Source organism: Apium graveolens, chromosome 8, assembly GCF_009905375.1.
Source record: "Apium graveolens cultivar Ventura chromosome 8, ASM990537v1, whole genome shotgun sequence".
Classification (NCBI taxonomy): Eukaryota; Viridiplantae; Streptophyta; class Magnoliopsida; order Apiales; family Apiaceae; genus Apium; species Apium graveolens.
In genome coordinates this window covers 213,419,879-213,427,652 of record NC_133654.1, presented here as the reverse complement: position 1 = coordinate 213,427,652, position 7,774 = coordinate 213,419,879, and positions in this window count along the sequence as shown.

Here is a 7,774-nt window from a genome sequence, read left to right as displayed (position 1 = left end):
TAACTTCAGAGCAGCAAGGCGTTGCTGCTCAGCCACCCTAGCACGTCTCTCATGTTCTAGAAAGACTTCTCCCTCAAAGAAAAGGAAGTTTATCTGATTGTTCCACGAGAGTTAGTCAAAGACATCAAGTGGAACATCAAAGGGACTGTAAGAAACCCCCTTGATACGGACACGAAGTCTGATAGGGTCAAACTAAACTTGGTCGTCAGCCAAGTAATGAACGGGTTGATAAACTCCATTGAAAAGCTTATAGAAGACTGGGGCATCCATTTGAGAGAGAGAGGGAGATGAACAAGAGGCGAGTTTTGAGATTTAGGTGATTATTGAGAAAGAAAGTAGTGATGAGTAATGAATAGTGAAGAGTTTGAATTTATAGAGGGAGAAAAGAAAGAAACCAAGAGACTCTTGAAATGCCCGGTTAATAAGTGTAATAATCACACAAGCACACTTTACGAGAATCTAGACAGTTAGAAATGACTAGTTACTATTTCCCATGCAAGTACTCAAGAATCTTAGTTCACTTTTTTTAGGTTAACTATTTCCCATGCAAATAAACAAGTACTCCCTACAAAAAAAACTTTCCTAATCATCAAAATATTTCACTAGCTAATCCATCAAAACAAATACTGATAATATTCAAAACACATAATTAGCATATAGTCAAATAAATTTAACCATTATCAGCACCCTCACAACATCACATATGATGTACCAGTCTACTTGCATTAGACTAACATATTCCACATTTTAAAAAAATAAATGTGTTAATAAGTCTGAGTAAATATAGCCAAAGTATGTCAAAAGTATTCTGTTGAACATAATTTATGAATTAAATTATTTCAGTTTTTCATACTTTTTGCTTCTTTTGAACTGTTATTTATGAACTTCATATATTTAGAATATGAATTAATAAATATTCAGTTTGCTTAGAATTTTGAGAAATTCCAAGTTAAAATATGTATTCGAGAAGTCTGGGTATTTATAGTACAAGTAATAAATGACTTGTCGAGAATTCAAAAATAAACATTTCGAGTTAGTCTATCGAGAAGTCATTTTAAATTACCCTTTTAGAGAACTCGAACTTGACTAATTGAGATGTCAGATAAATACCCAGTTTGTCCAAGAAGTGGACTGAACTAATTCTAACTTTTATTTCAATAAATTCAAAATAAAATTAGAATAAATTTTCAAAAGTATTTTACCAAAATAATTCATTAATTTAAATTATCTCAGTTCTGAGTTATTGATAAGTCAAAAATTGTACTTGTAGAGAGCTCTATGAATAAAGACTACTAGAGAACTCTACAAGGACTTATCGACAAGTCATTTTTAAGCCTTTCGAGAAGTCACTCGAGAAGTCAGTAAATTGACTTATCGAGGACTAACTCGAGAAGTCCTAAAATGACTTGTCGAGAAGTCAACTTATACTTATCGAGAACTCAGTTCTCTATATACTTTTGGTTTATGTAATTTTGCCTTGTGTTAATTTTACATATTAAGAATGTAAATTAACAACTGAGCAGTTTACTTCGAATTTGAAAAATTCCAAGTTGAATTTGAATTTGAAATACAAATATGCAGAGATTTCTGAAATATTTAATAATTCATATTTCAGTTAACTTCCAATAAAATCAAATTACAATTGATTTACTGGAGGTTAATCTGCTGCAAAACATTAACTGAGTTCTTGCCTTAGGATGAAAAATTAAGCATTCCAATTTCACCTACGAGTCTAATGAAAGTTGTTTCATCCAAAAGTTTAGTAAAAATGTCAGCCAATTGTTTTTCTGTTGGTACAAAAATGAGCTCAATAGTATCATCTGTAGCATGTTCTCTAATAAAATGGTACCTAACATCAATGTGCTTTGTCCTGGAATGATTAACTGGATTAGCTACTATAGATATAGCACTAGTATTATCACACATAATAGGAATCCTGTGTAACACTAGGCCATAATCCACTAGCTGATTTCTAATCCGAAGCACTTGAGCATAACAACTTCCTGCAGCTATATATTCAGCTTCATCTGTAGAAGTTGATACATATTGCTGTTTCTTGCTATACCAGGATACAAGTCTTTGTCCAAGAAATTGCCAGGTTCCACTGGTACTTTTTATGTCAACCCTGCATCCAGCAAAATCTGCATATGTGTAACCAACAGCTGCAAAACCAGTTCCCTTAGGATACCATAATCCCAAGTTTGGGGTTCCCTTCAAGTATCTGAAAATCCTCTTTACAGCCATCAAATGTGATTATTTTGGATTGGCATAAAATCTTGCACATAAATATATTGCAAACATGATGTCTGGTCTACTTGCTGTTAAATAAAGCAATGATCCAATCATCCCTCTATAGCTTGAGATATCTACACTCTTGCCCTTCTTATCTTCATCCAACTTAGTAGCAGTAGACATAGGTGTAGATGCAGGTGAACAATCAACCATTCCAAACTTTTTCAATAGATCATTGACATATTTAGTTTGGCTGATGAAGATACCATCACTTCTTTGATTGACTTGAAGTCCAAGGAAGTAACTCAGTTCCCCCATCATACGCATTTCATATTCACTTTGCATAAGCTTGGAGAATCTTTGGCAAAGCTTCTCATTAGTAGAACCAAAGATGATATCATCCACATAAATCTGAACTAGGATCATATTTTCACCATATTTCTTGTAAAAGAGAGTTTTGTCTATGGCGCCTCTAGTAAAACCATGCTTTAGTAGTAAATCTGATAGTGTGTCATACCAAGCTCTAGGTGCCTATTTTAGTCCATATAGAGCCTTGAGTAATTTGTACACAAAATTTGGAAATTTTGGATCTTCAAAGCTAGGTGGCTGTTGCACATAAACTTCTTCTTCTAGCTCACCATTCAGAAATGCACTTTTGACATCCATTTGATAAACTTTGAAGTTTGAATGTGCAGCAAATGCTAGGAAAATTCTTATAGCTTCAAGTCTTGCAACTGGAGCAAAAGTTTCATCATAATCAATTCCTTCTTCTTATGTGTGGCCTTTTGCAACTAACATTGCTTTGTTTCTAGTAACTATACCATTTTTATCCATCTTGTTCCTGAACACCCATTTTGTTCCAATAATGCTTCTATTCTTTGGTGCAAGAACTAATTTCCAGACTTTGCTTCTTTCAAACTGATTTAGTTCTTCCTGCATGGCAGATATCCAGTCAGGATCCAGAAGAGCTTCATCAATTTTCTTAGGTTCTACTTGAGACAGAAAACATGCATGTAGGCACTCATTAGCAGTTGCACTTCTGGTCCTCACACCAGCAGTAGGATCACCAATAATTGCATCTCTAGTGTGATTCCTATCCCACTTTCTTGTATGAGTTTGTTGACTGGTGCCTTCATTATTTTCTTCATTGTTGGTATGAATGCTGGATTCTTCTTCTCTTTCTCCCCCTGAGTATGTGCTCTCAAATTCAGGTGTTTGAGATGAGTTTCCATTTTCATGATTTTCCTGTTGAGTAGTCTCTTCATTTAATGTCTGAGGTGCATCAACTTCAACTTCTCCATCAGAGTCACTATCAATGTTGAGGTTTTCAAATGCCAGGGCTTCAGATTCATTATCATCAAGGCATTTCAAGCCTGGACATTTGTCATCATCAAAGATCATATTTGTGCTTTCCATAATCTTCTTTTGATTAGTCACATAAACTTTGTAGGCTGTTCTTTCCAGTGAATATCCTAGAAAAATTGCTTCAAAAACCTTTGAGTCAAATTTTCCCACATATTCAGAGTTGTCTTTCAAAATATAACACTTGCTTCCAAACACATGAAGATGCTTTACAGTAGGCTTCCTCTTAGTCATGATTGAGTAAGGTGACTTGCCATGTACCTTGTTAATGAGATATCTGTTCTGAGTGTAACAAGTAGTGTTAACAGCCTCTTCTCATAAATTTGTTGGCAACTTGGCATCTTGTAGCATTGTTCTGGCAGCTTCAACCAATGTTCTGTTCTTTCTCTCAACTACTCCATTTTGTTGAGGTGTCCTGGTAGCTGAGAATTCTTGAACAATGCCTTTGCCTTTGCAGAATTCACTTAATGTAACATTTCTGAATTTTGTTCCATTGTCACTTCCCAGTCTTTTCACACAATTGTAATCTTCAGCCTACTTTTCTATCTTCTTGATGTGCTCAATTATGATGTGTGGAGTTTCATCTTTAGAGTACATGAACTCTACCCAAGTGTATCTTGAGAAATCATCCACCATCACAAGTGCATATCTATTCCTTGAAATTGATAAGACATTCACTGGACCAAATAAGTCCATGTGAATAAGTTGCAAGGGTGCACTTATAGAATTCACAGTTTTTGACTTGTGACTAGATCTTTTCATATCTCCTTTCTGACAAGATTCACAAACTTCAACTTGAGCAAATTCCAGTTTGGGCATGTCTCTCACTAACTCCTTTTTGACTAAGTTGTTAATTTCCTTGAAATTCAAGTGAGAGGGCTTCTTATGCCATAGCTGGCTTTGTTCTTTTGATGCCTTGGTGTAGAAGCAGCAAATACCATCCTTATTTGTTGAGTACAAATCTGCAACAAACAAGCTTCCTTTCCTTGCTCCTTTCAGAGCAACTTCACCAGTTTTCTTGCTGATAAAAGTGCATTCTTCTTTGTTGAATAAAAGTTTAAATCCTTTTTCTGCAAATTGTCTAACACTGAGAAGATTCACTTCAAGACCAGCTACTAGTGCTACATCATCAATGACAACATATTCAGAAACAATCTTGCCATATCCCATTGTAAATCCTTTGATGTTGTCTCCAAAGGTCACCAATGGGCCAGCTTTCTCCTCAAACTGTGATAGCAGGGCCTTATCACCTGTCATATGTCTGGAGCATCCACTGTCAATGATCCATATGACTTTCTTCACTTTGCCCTTCACACAATAAGATTCAGGTATGTTTAGTGAGCCAAGCAGTGTTGGGTACTTTCTTCTTGTTAACTGATTTAGTAGAAGTAGAGTGAGTTGTTTAAGATAAAATAGAGTTTAATGATTGTCATGCATTTTCCCTCTCTGATGTAGACTCAATTTTTGTTTCTTTAAGGTCTACTCTCAGTTTGTGGCAACTCTTCATCACTTTCAAGTTGCAAGGGATGCAGTCAAACTTATCACAGAATGAGTAGGGATCATTTAAATCTGCTTCATTGTATTTTCAAGCTCCTTTAGTTGGCTTACTAACAACCTTTTTATAAAGGTGAGTTAGATGATTTGCAGAGCAACATTTTTCACACTTCTTTCCAGGAGCATCTGCAACATAAGCTAGATCATTGATATTGTTTATCCTAATTTTCCCATTTTTATTTTTCTTCTTCTTTCCTGCATCTTTAATTTTTGTTCCTTTCATAGGAGTCTTGGTGCTTTAATTGTCCATGAGATTTTTTCAGCCATAGAAGATTGTGATGAGTTTGCATTTTTCTTTTCATTATCCTCATCTGCAATTTCTTGCTTGATAATCAGTTTTTCTTCACTGAAGTCTACTTCACAAGCCTTGAACATAGGTTACCCAACATTTTTCAGCATTGCTGGAACATTTTCATTATTTGTTGCTTTCTCTTTGTCCCTTATGTTCTTCTTTTTGTTGTTCAAAGCATCATAATCAAGACTAATAGCAATGTTTGCACATGGTTTGATTTTCTCATGGTACTGACCAACCAATTCAGATACATTATTGAAAGACTTCAACTTTACTTCATTTTTCTCCAGTTTTTCCCTTAGCACAGCCCCAATCTCATTTGCACACTTGAGCTTGTTCTTCATATGACCATTTTTTTGTTCCAAAGCTTCAAGCTCCATTGTCAACAATTAAAGCACTTGAGCCATCCACAACATGTCCTTGACCAGATCTCAATGATTGTCTTTGAATCATCTCTACTTCATATGTTTTGAGAATTCCATATAGAACTTTCAGTGTTATTCTGCTTAGGTCTCTCCCTTCCTTGATTGCTGAGGTTTTCTGTTCCAAATGATCAGGGAGAGTAAGAAGGAACTTTAGATTCACTTCTTCAGCTTCATAGTATTTGTCATGAAGTAGCAAGTCATTTATCAACTTATTGAATCTTTTAAACACATCAGTAATGCTTTCCTTTGGCTTAGCCATGAAACCCTCATACTGTGAAATCAGTATCTTTCTTTGGTTTGACCTAACTTCTTCAGTTCCTTCACAGAGTATCTCAATCTTTTCCCATATTTGCTTGGTAGTGTCACAGTTGACAATGTTGTTGTACATTACATTGTCAAGTGACTCAGTCAATATTAATTGCAAGCTACTATCCAGGGATACTTTCTCTTTTTCAGGATCAGTATACTCAGCTGGATTTTTTGGAGCATAAAGAGCTGGGATAATCCTGTCTCCATATATAGATTCCTCAATTCTAACCGTAGGAATAAAAGGTCCATTCTTGAGGATCTGAATGTAGCGTGGATTAGCCATCTTGATGAACAACATCATTTTCTTTTTCCAAAGAGTGTAGTTAGCTTTATCAAAGGTAGGAATTTTGATGCTACTGATTTTTTGTGTATTCATTCTTCCAAGATCTTAAATCTGTTTACTTTCATATTTTGCTCTGATACCACTTGTTAGGAAATGAATAACACACAGGGGGGTGAATGTGTTTTACTATTTTTGAGCTTTTCTTGAATGTTTATTGTTGAACAAAGTAAATTGATTCTTGTAGTGAAATGTGTTCATGCAGAATTTAAGCTTGTAGAAAAATAAAGAACGCAAATCTTCAAAACTCACTTAATTTTATATTAAAATTAAGACTATTTTGCTACAAAATTTCTAGGCTCTTTGTTGTTAAAGAGCTTAGCTTCTACTTGAGAGTTTTACAAGAAATCTGATCTAAATTGTTACAACTGACTAAGGACCAGTGTTAACTTTATAACTCAGTTAACTGCTGGTTTACACAGTGTGTAATAAGACATGCTATTAGCTTTTCTAAACTGTCACTTGTCATTTCTATTTATAGAAAAGCAGATCTTCCATTTCTGGCTTAGCATATATTTAGCATCCCGTGTTTACTTTAATCTTCCTCTGTCAGTTAATCTTTGCCATTGATCTTGCACATTCTTCAAGCTGCTTTTTGTAGACTTATCAATCCAGCTATTGGATTGTTTCTTGATTGTTTATCTTGGATATTGAACTGATCTGCAACCTTGTACTTTGAGATTGTACATCGAGATCTCCAGTTTAGGTATATAGAGGACTTGACATCCCGATAAGTATATTGGCTTATCGAGATCTTTAGTACTCTATATTTAGTTTGGCTTGTAGAGGTCTTCAGTTCTCTATAAGAGAACTTTGGCTTGTCGAGATCTCTAGTCTTCACATCTTCACTTTGACTTATCGATAACTCTTAGTTCTCTAGTGGCTTCTTGTCTTATCGATAACTCAGAGTTCTCTAGTCAGAGTTACCTTGTCAATATCTCAGAGTTCTCTAGTGAATTTTAACTTATCGATATCTCTGAGTCCTCTAGTGGAACTTGACTTATCGATAACTCAGATTTCTCTACTAAATGTAGACTTGTCGATACTCTGAGTTCTCTAGTGAAGGAATGACTTGTCGATATCTCCAATCTTCAGTTTTTAAAATTTGGCTTGTCGATATCTTCCTGAGTTCTCTAGTAGCTATCCTGACTTCTCGATAAGCCATTCTGGAGTTCTCGAATGACTTCTCTATAACATTAGATATGTGACTTGTAGAGATCTTGACTTAGAGTATTTTTTCTCCAAACATATTTATTCAAC